Source organism: Leuciscus leuciscus (assembly GCF_965113295.1).
Source record: "Leuciscus leuciscus genome assembly, chromosome: 18".
NCBI classification, from domain to species: domain Eukaryota; kingdom Metazoa; phylum Chordata; class Actinopteri; order Cypriniformes; family Leuciscidae; genus Leuciscus; species Leuciscus leuciscus.
This window is the reverse complement of record NC_138742.1, coordinates 37942110-37956255: the sequence shown is the minus strand read 5'-3', so window position 1 is coordinate 37956255 and position 14146 is coordinate 37942110. Positions and strand designations below refer to the sequence as shown.

Here is a 14146-nt window from a genome sequence, read left to right as displayed (position 1 = left end):
CGTAAAACGCATCGTGCAGGACAAACCGTAAGGCCTAGAGACGTGAAACCTGGCCAGATGGTAGGCCTCAATTTGGGGACAACCTATCAGAGTATGACCCCAATTGGCCCATAGGTGGCGCTACAGCAACCAAAAGTACTAAATCGCTCATAACTCTTAGACCGTTTGTCCCAGGATCAAGTGTCTTATATCGTTGGAATCCTTGGCTCAAGGCGGACAAAATGGCTATCTCCGATTTGGATGTAGGCAGGGAAAATTTTCTGCTATGTCGGATTTTGTCCAAAACCTACTTTTGCGAACTAGTCCCTGGTTTTTGGCCCGATCGGAACCAAACCAGTCTAGGACAATTCTCTGGACTCTCTAGATCAATAATTATCGAAAAAAAGTTGAACTTTTGCATTTGGGTGGCTGTAACAGGGTCATTTAGAAAAGGGGCGTGGCAAAACACACTAAAAAGCCTATAAATCCCAAATGAAAACTCAGAGCTTCACAAAAATGGATGAGCATATGTGTCAGAACATGGTGAGGAAGCATGCAGAGTTTCATGGAGATCGGACCATAGGTGGCGCTATAACTGGCAAAAAGCCTTCATTCTTATTAGGGGTTCAAGCATGAAATGCTGAAACCCTATTGTAATTGTAAGGATTCGTAAAACGCATCGTGCAGGACAAACCGTAAGGCCTAGAGACGTGAAACCTGGCCAGATGGTAGGCCTCAATTTGGGGACAACCTATCAGAGTATGACCCCAATTGGCCCATAGGTGGCGCTACAGCAACCAAAAGTACTAAATCGCTCATAACTCTTAGACCGTTTGTCCCAGGATCAAGTGTCTTATATCGTTGGAATCCTTGGCTCAAGGCGGACAAAATGGCTATCTCCGATTTGGATGTAGGCAGGGAAAATTTTCTGCTATGTCGGATTTTGTCCAAAACCTACTTTTGCGAACTAGTCCCTGGTTTTTGGCCCGATCGGAACCAAACCAGTCTAGGACAATTCTCTGGACTCTCTAGATCAATAATTATCGAAAAAAAGTTGAACTTTTGCATTTGGGTGGCTGTAACAGGGTCATTTAGAAAAGGGGCGTGGCAAAACACACTAAAAAGCCTATAAATCCCAAATGAAAACTCAGAGCTTCACAAAAATGGATGAGCATATGTGTCAGAACATGGTGAGGAAGCATGCAGAGTTTCATGGAGATCGGACCATAGGTGGCGCTATAACTGGCAAAAAGCCTTCATTCTTATTAGGGGTTCAAGCATGAAATGCTGAAACCCTATTGTAATTGTAAGGATTCGTAAAACGCATCGTGCAGGACAAACCGTAAGGCCTAGAGACGTGAAACCTGGCCAGATGGTAGGCCTCAATTTGGGGACAACCTATCAGAGTATGACCCCAATTGGCCCATAGGTGGCGCTACAGCAACCAAAAGTACTAAATCGCTCATAACTCTTAGACCGTTTGTCCCAGGATCAAGTGTCTTATATCGTTGGAATCCTTGGCTCAAGGCGGACAAAATGGCTATCTCCGATTTGGATGTAGGCAGGGAAAATTTTCTGCTATGTCGGATTTTGTCCAAAACCTACTTTTGCGAACTAGTCCCTGGTTTTTGGCCCGATCGGAACCAAACCAGTCTAGGACAATTCTCTGGACTCTCTAGATCAATAATTATCGAAAAAAAGTTGAACTTTTGCATTTGGGTGGCTGTAACAGGGTCATTTAGAAAAGGGGCGTGGCAAAACACACTAAAAAGCCTATAAATCCCAAATGAAAACTCAGAGCTTCACAAAAATGGATGAGCATATGTGTCAGAACATGGTGAGGAAGCATGCAGAGTTTCATGGAGATCGGACCATAGGTGGCGCTATAACTGGCAAAAAGCCTTCATTCTTATTAGGGGTTCAAGCATGAAATGCTGAAACCCTATTGTAATTGTAAGGATTCGTAAAACGCATCGTGCAGGACAAACCGTAAGGCCTAGAGACGTGAAACCTGGCCAGATGGTAGGCCTCAATTTGGGGACAACCTATCAGAGTATGACCCCAATTGGCCCATAGGTGGCGCTACAGCAACCAAAAGTACTAAATCGCTCATAACTCTTAGACCGTTTGTCCCAGGATCAAGTGTCTTATATCGTTGGAATCCTTGGCTCAAGGCGGACAAAATGGCTATCTCCGATTTGGATGTAGGCAGGGAAAATTTTCTGCTATGTCGGATTTTGTCCAAAACCTACTTTTGCGAACTAGTCCCTGGTTTTTGGCCCGATCGGAACCAAACCAGTCTAGGACAATTCTCTGGACTCTCTAGATCAATAATTATCGAAAAAAAGTTGAACTTTTGCATTTGGGTGGCTGTAACAGGGTCATTTAGAAAAGGGGCGTGGCAAAACACACTAAAAAGCCTATAAATCCCAAATGAAAACTCAGAGCTTCACAAAAATGGATGAGCATATGTGTCAGAACATGGTGAGGAAGCATGCAGAGTTTCATGGAGATCGGACCATAGGTGGCGCTATAACTGGCAAAAAGCCTTCATTCTTATTAGGGGTTCAAGCATGAAATGCTGAAACCCTATTGTAATTGTAAGGATTCGTAAAACGCATCGTGCAGGACAAACCGTAAGGCCTAGAGACGTGAAACCTGGCCAGATGGTAGGCCTCAATTTGGGGACAACCTATCAGAGTATGACCCCAATTGGCCCATAGGTGGCGCTACAGCAACCAAAAGTACTAAATCGCTCATAACTCTTAGACCGTTTGTCCCAGGATCAAGTGTCTTATATCGTTGGAATCCTTGGCTCAAGGCGGACAAAATGGCTATCTCCGATTTGGATGTAGGCAGGGAAAATTTTCTGCTATGTCGGATTTTGTCCAAAACCTACTTTTGCGAACTAGTCCCTGGTTTTTGGCCCGATCGGAACCAAACCAGTCTAGGACAATTCTCTGGACTCTCTAGATCAATAATTATCGAAAAAAAGTTGAACTTTTGCATTTGGGTGGCTGTAACAGGGTCATTTAGAAAAGGGGCGTGGCAAAACACACTAAAAAGCCTATAAATCCCAAATGAAAACTCAGAGCTTCACAAAAATGGATGAGCATATGTGTCAGAACATGGTGAGGAAGCATGCAGAGTTTCATGGAGATCGGACCATAGGTGGCGCTATAACTGGCAAAAAGCCTTCATTCTTATTAGGGGTTCAAGCATGAAATGCTGAAACCCTATTGTAATTGTAAGGATTCGTAAAACGCATCGTGCAGGACAAACCGTAAGGCCTAGAGACGTGAAACCTGGCCAGATGGTAGGCCTCAATTTGGGGACAACCTATCAGAGTATGACCCCAATTGGCCCATAGGTGGCGCTACAGCAACCAAAAGTACTAAATCGCTCATAACTCTTAGACCGTTTGTCCCAGGATCAAGTGTCTTATATCGTTGGAATCCTTGGCTCAAGGCGGACAAAATGGCTATCTCCGATTTGGATGTAGGCAGGGAAAATTTTCTGCTATGTCGGATTTTGTCCAAAACCTACTTTTGCGAACTAGTCCCTGGTTTTTGGCCCGATCGGAACCAAACCAGTCTAGGACAATTCTCTGGACTCTCTAGATCAATAATTATCGAAAAAAAGTTGAACTTTTGCATTTGGGTGGCTGTAACAGGGTCATTTAGAAAAGGGGCGTGGCAAAACACACTAAAAAGCCTATAAATCCCAAATGAAAACTCAGAGCTTCACAAAAATGGATGAGCATATGTGTCAGAACATGGTGAGGAAGCATGCAGAGTTTCATGGAGATCGGACCATAGGTGGCGCTATAACTGGCAAAAAGCCTTCATTCTTATTAGGGGTTCAAGCATGAAATGCTGAAACCCTATTGTAATTGTAAGGATTCGTAAAACGCATCGTGCAGGACAAACCGTAAGGCCTAGAGACGTGAAACCTGGCCAGATGGTAGGCCTCAATTTGGGGACAACCTATCAGAGTATGACCCCAATTGGCCCATAGGTGGCGCTACAGCAACCAAAAGTACTAAATCGCTCATAACTCTTAGACCGTTTGTCCCAGGATCAAGTGTCTTATATCGTTGGAATCCTTGGCTCAAGGCGGACAAAATGGCTATCTCCGATTTGGATGTAGGCAGGGAAAATTTTCTGCTATGTCGGATTTTGTCCAAAACCTACTTTTGCGAACTAGTCCCTGGTTTTTGGCCCGATCGGAACCAAACCAGTCTAGGACAATTCTCTGGACTCTCTAGATCAATAATTATCGAAAAAAAGTTGAACTTTTGCATTTGGGTGGCTGTAACAGGGTCATTTAGAAAAGGGGCGTGGCAAAACACACTAAAAAGCCTATAAATCCCAAATGAAAACTCAGAGCTTCACAAAAATGGATGAGCATATGTGTCAGAACATGGTGAGGAAGCATGCAGAGTTTCATGGAGATCGGACCATAGGTGGCGCTATAACTGGCAAAAAGCCTTCATTCTTATTAGGGGTTCAAGCATGAAATGCTGAAACCCTATTGTAATTGTAAGGATTCGTAAAACGCATCGTGCAGGACAAACCGTAAGGCCTAGAGACGTGAAACCTGGCCAGATGGTAGGCCTCAATTTGGGGACAACCTATCAGAGTATGACCCCAATTGGCCCATAGGTGGCGCTACAGCAACCAAAAGTACTAAATCGCTCATAACTCTTAGACCGTTTGTCCCAGGATCAAGTGTCTTATATCGTTGGAATCCTTGGCTCAAGGCGGACAAAATGGCTATCTCCGATTTGGATGTAGGCAGGGAAAATTTTCTGCTATGTCGGATTTTGTCCAAAACCTACTTTTGCGAACTAGTCCCTGGTTTTTGGCCCGATCGGAACCAAACCAGTCTAGGACAATTCTCTGGACTCTCTAGATCAATAATTATCGAAAAAAGTTGAACTTTTGCATTTGGGTGGCTGTAACAGGGTCATTTAGAAAAGGGGCGTGGCAAAACACACTAAAAAGCCTATAAATCCCAAATGAAAACTCAGAGCTTCACAAAAATGGATGAGCATATGTGTCAGAACATGGTGAGGAAGCATGCAGAGTTTCATGGAGATCGGACCATAGGTGGCGCTATAACTGGCAAAAAGCCTTCATTCTTATTAGGGGTTCAAGCATGAAATGCTGAAACCCTATTGTAATTGTAAGGATTCGTAAAACGCATCGTGCAGGACAAACCGTAAGGCCTAGAGACGTGAAACCTGGCCAGATGGTAGGCCTCAATTTGGGGACAACCTATCAGAGTATGACCCCAATTGGCCCATAGGTGGCGCTACAGCAACCAAAAGTACTAAATCGCTCATAACTCTTAGACCGTTTGTCCCAGGATCAAGTGTCTTATATCGTTGGAATCCTTGGCTCAAGGCGGACAAAATGGCTATCTCCGATTTGGATGTAGGCAGGGAAAATTTTCTGCTATGTCGGATTTTGTCCAAAACCTACTTTTGCGAACTAGTCCCTGGTTTTTGGCCCGATCGGAACCAAACCAGTCTAGGACAATTCTCTGGACTCTCTAGATCAATAATTATCGAAAAAAAGTTGAACTTTTGCATTTGGGTGGCTGTAACAGGGTCATTTAGAAAAGGGGCGTGGCAAAACACACTAAAAAGCCTATAAATCCCAAATGAAAACTCAGAGCTTCACAAAAATGGATGAGCATATGTGTCAGAACATGGTGAGGAAGCATGCAGAGTTTCATGGAGATCGGACCATAGGTGGCGCTATAACTGGCAAAAAGCCTTCATTCTTATTAGGGGTTCAAGCATGAAATGCTGAAACCCTATTGTAATTGTAAGGATTCGTAAAACGCATCGTGCAGGACAAACCGTAAGGCCTAGAGACGTGAAACCTGGCCAGATGGTAGGCCTCAATTTGGGGACAACCTATCAGAGTATGACCCCAATTGGCCCATAGGTGGCGCTACAGCAACCAAAAGTACTAAATCGCTCATAACTCTTAGACCGTTTGTCCCAGGATCAAGTGTCTTATATCGTTGGAATCCTTGGCTCAAGGCGGACAAAATGGCTATCTCCGATTTGGATGTAGGCAGGGAAAATTTTCTGCTATGTCGGATTTTGTCCAAAACCTACTTTTGCGAACTAGTCCCTGGTTTTTGGCCCGATCGGAACCAAACCAGTCTAGGACAATTCTCTGGACTCTCTAGATCAATAATTATCGAAAAAAAGTTGAACTTTTGCATTTGGGTGGCTGTAACAGGGTCATTTAGAAAAGGGGCGTGGCAAAACACACTAAAAAGCCTATAAATCCCAAATGAAAACTCAGAGCTTCACAAAAATGGATGAGCATATGTGTCAGAACATGGTGAGGAAGCATGCAGAGTTTCATGGAGATCGGACCATAGGTGGCGCTATAACTGGCAAAAAGCCTTCATTCTTATTAGGGGTTCAAGCATGAAATGCTGAAACCCTATTGTAATTGTAAGGATTCGTAAAACGCATCGTGCAGGACAAACCGTAAGGCCTAGAGACGTGAAACCTGGCCAGATGGTAGGCCTCAATTTGGGGACAACCTATCAGAGTATGACCCCAATTGGCCCATAGGTGGCGCTACAGCAACCAAAAGTACTAAATCGCTCATAACTCTTAGACCGTTTGTCCCAGGATCAAGTGTCTTATATCGTTGGAATCCTTGGCTCAAGGCGGACAAAATGGCTATCTCCGATTTGGATGTAGGCAGGGAAAATTTTCTGCTATGTCGGATTTTGTCCAAAACCTACTTTTGCGAACTAGTCCCTGGTTTTTGGCCCGATCGGAACCAAACCAGTCTAGGACAATTCTCTGGACTCTCTAGATCAATAATTATCGAAAAAAAGTTGAACTTTTGCATTTGGGTGGCTGTAACAGGGTCATTTAGAAAATGGGCGTGGCAAAACACACTAAAAAGCCTATAAATCCCAAATGAAAACTCAGAACTTCACAAAAATTGATGAGCATATGTGACATAACATGCTAAAGAAGCATGGACATTTTTATGGAGATCAAACCATAGGAGGCACTATAACTGTTAAAAAGCTTTAAAATCATATATTTCCTATGGTAAACTGCCTGTATTGCTGTAAATGGTCTTTTCCATTTATGATCATATAATTTTCATATCATAATGTTAAAAACTAGTGCAATACAATTCTCTGGACTCACTAGATCAACAATATTCAGAAAAAGTTGAACTACTTCATTTGGATAGCTATAATAGGGTCACTTCAATATGTAGCCTTAAAATGAATACCATATTAAGCCAATAAGTGGTATTTTACTGCCCCCTGCTGTCATTTCATCATACTACTCCCTAATATTGTTATATAATTCATATTTAGACTTTATAAAATCATTATTTTAACATTTAACATGAAAACGAAAGTAAAACGGCATTTAGGCCACGCCCCCCCAGTACAAATTCACTCATAACTTGAAAACGGAAAGTCGTTGCGCGCTCAAATTTTGATGGTAAGGTCTTCTCCACGCTCTTGATCGAAACGTGTCATCGCGGGCCTCGGGAGCGCGCCCCCCGCCGAAGTCAAGTTCGCGGGACCCCCGACTTTAAACGGCCTTAACTCCCGACCCAGACCACCCTGAACCTTGTGTGAGAGCTCGTTGGAAAGGGTCTGTCCTTGGCTAGCTTCGATTCAAATGTGGTGTAATTTGCCCTGGGCATTCCAGAGATAACAGCCCCAAAATACATGCCTTTGAACAGTCATAACTCCTGGGCCCAATCGCCCAAAAACACAGCGATGGTCTCATTCAACAGGGCTCCTCAAGAACTATCTATGCTCTGAATTTCAGAATTTTTCGCCTTCTGGTTCCCGAGATATAAGTGAAAAACCAAATTCCCATTCATTCATTCAAACACTTCAACTGTAAGATGGAGGCTGTAATTCCACTGTTGTCAACTAGAGGGAGCAGCAGTATTAGACATAGTATTCATCTTTTTATCAGCTTTCAGCTTTGGCCAACAAACAAATGGTTAAAGCTATTTTTTAAAAATTATTATTGGACTGATAATATAGATCACAATGAAATATATGAAATGGTTAGACCATTAAAATATTTTTTCACAATAACACATCCTAAAGACATTGAAAACATATTTGTATTTGTGTGTGTGTGTGTGTGTGTGTGTGTGTGTGTGTGTGTGTGTGTGTGTGTGTAAGCATGCATTATTTAGTTAACATGGAAAACACTTATATTACAATAACTATTATAACACAATCATATTTTGTCAGTGTTTATCACTTCATTTGCACTGACACTTCACATAATTGCTAGTAATGTGGTAAATCACGCTAGAAACATGGTAAATCATAGTAAATAATTGATGGTCTCATTCAACAGGGCTCCTCAGGCACTATCTATGCTCTGAGTTTCAGAATTTTTCGCCTTCTGGTTCCCGAGATATAAGTGAAAAACCAAATTCCCATTCATTAATTCATTCAATCACTTCAACTGTAAGATGGAAGCTGTAATACCACTGTCCACTAGAGGGAGCAGCAGTATTACATATGATCTTTTCATTAGTTTTCAGTATTGGGAAACAAACAAATGCTTTAAAAAGCAATCTTTTTTTCTTTTTTTTTCTTTTCTTTTTTATATTATTAGATCACAAAGGAATTCTAATAGACCAATACATATATTTTCTCAATAACATATTCCAAAACATTAAAAACATATTTGTATTTGTGTATGTTTATTTCTCTGTGTGTGTGTGTGTGTGTGTGTGTGTGTGTGTGTGTGTGTGTGTGTGTGTGTGTGTGTGTGTGTGTGTGTGTGTGTGTGTGTGTGTGTGTGTGTGTGTGTGTGTGTGTGTGTGTGTGTGTGTGTGTGTAAGCATGCATTATTGAGTTAACATGGAAAAACTGTTTTTCTTTAGTTCAGAAAACTGGTGAAAATCATGAAGTTTAAAGTGAAAGTGAGCCAATAAGTGGTCTTCTTCTGCCCTCTGCTGGCCATTCTACTTATTAATGAAGTCTTTTCACATGTGCTCACATTCATATTTAGACTCTAAAAATCACTTATATAACAATAACTATTATAACACAATCAGATTTTGTCAGTGTTTATCACTTCATTTGCACTGACACTTCACATAATTGCTAGAAACATGGTAAATCATAGTAAATAATACTATAATGTGGTGTATCAAGGTAAACCATGCTAGAATCCTGGCAAATCATTCTAGAACGTGGTAAATCATGGTAAACTATGCTAGAACAGGGTAAATCATGGTAAACCATGATACACTATGGTAAATCATGTTAGAATGTGGTATATCATGGTAAATCATGCTAGAACAGGGTAAATCATGGTAAACTATGATAAATCATGATAAACTATGGTAAACCATGCTAGAATCACAGTAAACAATGGTAAATCATACTAGAATGTAGTATATCATGGTAAATCATGCTAGAATATGGTAAATCAAGGTAAACTAAGATAAAATCATGGTAAACTATGTAAATCATGCTAGAATCATAGTAAATAATACTAGAATGTGGTAAATTGTTGTGGGAGGAGCCTATTTTACTAAAATGGCTATAACTCAAGAAGTAAATGAGATATCTTCACCAAACTCAGTACACATGTGTATGGGTTCAATTTGAGGTCACAGTAAACAATTTTATGGAGATCGGTCCATAGATGGCACTATAACTGCTATAAAAAGCTTTAAAACCATATATTTCCTATGGTACATTGCCTGTATTGGCTGTAAATGGTCTTTTCCATCTATTATGTCAGTGGTTACATGCTTGCTAAATAAAACGTAATAACTTTTGATGCTTTTGTGCTTAAAGGCCTTAAATGCTTGAACCCCGATAAATGCTGCTTGCAGCTTTAATTATTATTATTATTATTATTATTCCGCCGTAAAACGCATCGTGCAGCCCAAACCGTAAGAGCTGGAACTTTGAAACTTTGCCATATGGTAGTACAAAAATCGAGGAGAGGTTATCAAATTATGACCTCGAATGGCCCATAGGTGGCGCTATAGCAACCAAAAGCGCGAAACTGCTCATAACTCCTAGACCGTATGTCGTAGACTCAAGTGTCTTATATCATTGGAAAGCTGGATGCCTGACGAAAAAAACGTATATCTCCGATTTCATTTCCGCCATGATAGATTTTCCGCCATTTTGAATTTTGTCAAAAACCTACTTTTGCGAACTAGTCCCTGGTTTTTTGCCCGATCGGAACCAAACCAGTGCAGAAATGTTCTCTGGAGTCTGAATATCAATAATTATCGAAAAAAAGTTGAAATTTCCATTCACGGTCGCTAAGGGGCGCCCAAATGTATGTTGTGGGAGGAGCCTATTTTACTAAAACGGCTATAACTCCAGAAGTAAATGAGGTATCTTCACCAAACTCGGTACACATGTGTAAGAGGTCAATCTGAGGTCACAGTAAAAAAACCGCGGCGAATGGCCACATGGTGGCGCTATGACATGAAAAAAATATAAAACGGCCCATAACCACCTGACCGTTAGTCCGATTGACTTGAAAATTGGTATGCAGTGTCTTGGTCCAAGGTGCCATGTATGTCTATGAGGACATTGGTGTATCTCAAAAAACATGGCCGCCATCGGCCAATGAAGTTTGAGCACCTATAAGACAAGGTTAACGGACGTCGATCGGAACGAAACTCGATGGGCATGTTCGACTCATGGCCCTAGAGGTCTGTAAGAATTTTGAAAGAAATCGGCCACTAGTTGGCGCTAACGAGTTTTTTGGCTCTGTAATTACGTGGTGTTACACTTATCGTCATAAAATGCATATCATTTGATAGATCTGCTCATGCTCAACAACTTTGCCTCAAGAACCACTAATGTCAATCAAACCATTAATTAATTATTCATGAATATGTTAAAAACCTACTTTTGCGAACTAGTCCCTGGTTTTTCGCCCGATCGGAACCAGACCAGTCTAGGACAATTCTCTGGACTCTCTAGATCAATAATTATCGAAAAAAAGTTTAACTTTTGCATTTGGGTGGCTGTAATAGGGTAATTTATAAAAGGGGCGTGGCAAAATACACTAAAATGCCTATAAATCCTAAATGAAAACTCAGAACTTCACAAAAATTGGTGAGCATATGTGACATAACATCATTAACAAGCATGCCAAATTTTATGGAGATCGGACAAAAGGTGGCGCTATAACTGTTAAAAAGCTTTAAAACCATATATTACCTATGGTAAATTGCCTGCATTGGCTGTAAATGGTCTTTTTCATCTATAATGTCAGTGTTTACATGCTTGCTAAATACATTTTAATAACTTCTGATGCTTTTGTGCTTATAAACCTTAAAGGCCTTAACAGCTTGAACCCCGATAAATGCTGCTTGCAGCTTTAATTAGGGGTTCAAGCATGAAATGCTGAAACCCTATTGTAATTGTACTGATTTTTATTATTATTATTATTATTATTCTTCTGCCGTAAAACGCATTGTGCAGCCCAAACCGTAACAGCTGGAACCTTGAAACTTGGCCAAATGATAGTGCTCAATTTGGGGAAAACCTATCAAAATATGGCCCAGATTGGCCAATAGGTGGTGCTATAATGACCACATTTACTAAATTGCTCATAACTCCTACATACTTTGTCATAGAGGCTCAAATTTAGCATCACTGTGATCCCTGGCTCCAGACGAACAACCTGGCTATCTCCAAATCGCGATTTGAGCAAAAAAAAAATTTATATGGCCACTTTTGTCCAAAGCCTACTTTGGCAAACTAGTCCCTGGTTTTTGGTCCAATTGGAACCAGACCAGTCTAGGACAATTCTCTGGACTCTCTAGATAAATAATTATCGAAAAAAAGTTGAACTTTTGCATTTGCCTGGCTGTAACAGGGTCATTTAGGAAAGTGGAGGGACAAAAAACACTCAAAAGCCTATACAACCTAAGGGAAAACCTCAAACTTCACAAAAATCGATGAGCATATGTGTCCTAACATGGTGAAGAAGCATGCCAAGTTTCGTGAAGATCGGACAATAGGTGGTGCTATAACTGGCAAAAACGTCTCTTCTTATTAGGGGTTCAAGCATGAAATGCTGAAACCCTATTGTAATTGTACTGATTTTTATTAGGGGTTCAAGCACGAAGTGCTGAAACCCTATTGTAATTGTACTGATTTTTATTATTATTATTATTATTAGGGGTTCAAGCACGAAGTGCTGAAACCCTATTGTAATTGTAAGGATTTTTTTAGGGGTTCAAGCACGAAGTGCTGAAACCCTATTGTAATTGTCCTGATTTTTATTATTATTTTTCTTCTGCCGTAAAACGCATCGTGCAGCCCAAACCGTAAGGGCTAGAGCATTGAAACTTTGCCAGATGGTAGTACAAAAATCGAGGAGAGGTTCAGAGATTATGAACCCGATTGGCCCATAGGTGGCGCTATAGCGACCAAAAGCGCGAAACAGCTCATAACTCCTAGACCGTAAGTCGTAGACTCAAGTGTCTTATATCATTGGAAAGCTGGACGGCTGACGAACAAAACGTATATCTCCGATTTCATTTCCGCCATGATAGATTTTCCGCCATTTTGAATTTTGTCAAAAACCTACTTTTGCGAACTAGTCTGTGGTTTTTCGCCCGATCGGAACCAAACCAGTGCAGAAATGTTCTCTGGAGTCTGAATATCAATAATTATCGAAAAAAAGTTGAAATTTCGATTCAAGGTCGCTAAGGGGCGCCAAAATGTATGTTGTGGGAGGAGCCTATTTTACTAAAACGGCTATAACTCCAGAAGTAAATGAGGTATATTCACCAAACTCGGTTCACTTGTGTAAGAGGTCAATCTGAGGTCACAGTAAAAACATTGCGGTGATTGGCCACATGGTGGCGCTATAATATGAAAAAAACATAAAACAGGCTATAACCACCTGACCGTTAGTCCGATTGACTTGAAAATTGGTATGCAGTGTCTTGGTCCAAGGTGCCATGTATGTCTATGAGGACATTGGTGTATCTCAAAAAACATGGCCGCCATCGGCCAATGAAGTTTGAGCACCTATTAGACAAGGTTAACGGAGGCCGATCGGAACAAAACTCGATGGGCATGTTCAACTCATGGCCCTGGAGGTCTGTAAGAATTTTGAAAGAAATCGGCCACTAGTTGGCGCTAACGAGTTTTATGGCTCTGTAATCACGTGGTGTTGCACACATCCACACAATTTGCATATCATTTGATAGATCTCCTCTTGTTGAACAACTTTGCCTCAAGAACCATTGCTGTCAATCAAACCGTTCATTAAATATTCGTAATTATGTTAAAAACCTACTTTTGCGAACTAGTCCTAGGTTTTTCGCCCGATCGGAACCAAACCAGTCTAGGACAATTCTATGGACTCTCTAGGTCAATAATTATCAAAAAAAAGTTGAACTTTTGCATTTTTCGCATGGCTAACAGGGTCATTTAGAAAATGGGCGTGGTAAAATGCACTCAAAAGCCTATAAATCCTAAACGAAAACTCAGAACTTCACGAAAATTGATGAGCACATGTGTCATAACCTGCTTAAGAAGCATGGAAAATTTTATGGAGAGCGGACCATAGTTGGCGCTATAACTGTTAAAACGCTTTAAAACCATATATTTCCTATGGTAAATTGCCTGTATTTGCTGTAAATGGTGTCTTCTATCATATAATGTTCATATCATAATGTTCAAAACCAGTGCAGCACAATTCTCTGAACTCTCCAGATCAATAATTATCAGAAAAAAAGTTTAACTTCTTCAAAAGGTGATTTTATATGAATATAATGACATATTAAGCCAATAAGTGGTATTTTACTGCCCCCTGCTGTCATTTCATCATACTACTCCCTAATATTGTTATAAAATTCATATTTAGACTTTATAAAATCATTATTTTAACATTTACAATCACATTTTGTCAAAACTCATCTATTGAGTATTACTATTGACAATTGTGTTACACTGAGATATGGAAATGGACGAAAGTAAATGAATGAAATGAAACGAAAGTATAACGGCATTTAAGCCACGCCCCCAAATACAAATTCATTCATAACTCGAAAACGGAAAGTCGTTGCGTGCTCAAATTTTGATGGTGAGGACCTCTCGGGGCTCTTGATCGAAACGTGTCGTC

General features: G+C 40.7%; 1 long non-coding RNA gene across 1 annotated transcript; it reads right to left on the bottom strand.

Annotated features, from left to right (window-relative positions):
* Nucleotides 1-8742: 8742 nt before the first annotated feature.
* LOC309480223 lies at nt 8743-12230 on the bottom strand. The gene is made up of 2 exons (XR_014199574.1): nt 12163-12230; nt 8743-9869 (listed from the first exon to the last, which is right to left on the bottom strand). It is a non-coding gene; the product is annotated as an uncharacterized lncRNA (long non-coding RNA).
* Between the last annotated feature and the right edge of the window lie 1916 nt (nt 12231-14146).